Source organism: Cariama cristata, unplaced genomic scaffold (assembly GCF_000690535.1).
Source record: "Cariama cristata isolate BGI_N322 unplaced genomic scaffold, ASM69053v1 scaffold3397, whole genome shotgun sequence".
Lineage (NCBI taxonomy): Eukaryota > Metazoa > Chordata > Aves > Cariamiformes > Cariamidae > Cariama > Cariama cristata.
In genome coordinates, this window is record NW_009626910.1 from 18,293 (window position 1) to 18,900 (window position 608).

At 55.9% G+C, this 608-nt stretch overlaps 1 protein-coding gene across 1 annotated transcript in view; it reads right to left on the bottom strand.

Annotated features, from left to right (window-relative positions):
- Positions 1-608, bottom strand: part of CLEC3B (C-type lectin domain family 3, member B) — a 6,245-nt gene that overhangs the window by 3,489 nt on the left and 2,148 nt on the right. The gene's annotated exons all lie outside the window — the stretch shown is intronic.

Here is a 608-nt window from a genome sequence, read left to right on the forward strand (position 1 = left end):
GGGGTGCCTTGGGTCGCAGTAGTCTGCTGGTGTGGAAGCCTGGCCAGTAAGGCATTTGATGCTGCAAATGGGAGCTCTTGCCCAGTTTTCCTTGCTCTAGTTACATGCTGACTAACAAACCAACCCCTCTGTACCTAATTTTGGTTATTTAACTGCCCCGGTATGAAAGCTGGATGTGTGTCTGGGTTGCTTAGCTCTGCCTGGGCAGGCACCATCTGGTTTGGTCCCATCCGATCGGGTTTCTGTCCCCCAGCGAGGTGAGCATCGCTCTGGTTCATCACACCTCCCCGGCCGTCAGTATTTCTTCGGACACCAGGCATTCCCACGAATGTCCCGGCCGGAGGAGTCAGGTCCCAGATGGCAGTCTGTCCCTGAATCGGGGACAGTTTATGTTCACCGGCGATTTCAGGGAAGAGTGCCCAGACCACAAGATTACACCGACATTTTGGGCAGCATCAGGAGTGGAGCCCAGATCAGTCCCTGTCCACTGATTTAAGCATCCAGGCTCCGATTTCTGTCTCCAATTACCTTAAAAACCCCTGTGAGAGCTAGGCAAAGGTGGTCCCTCCCGTGCCCCCAGCACCCCGCCGCGGCTGTGACCGAGGGGG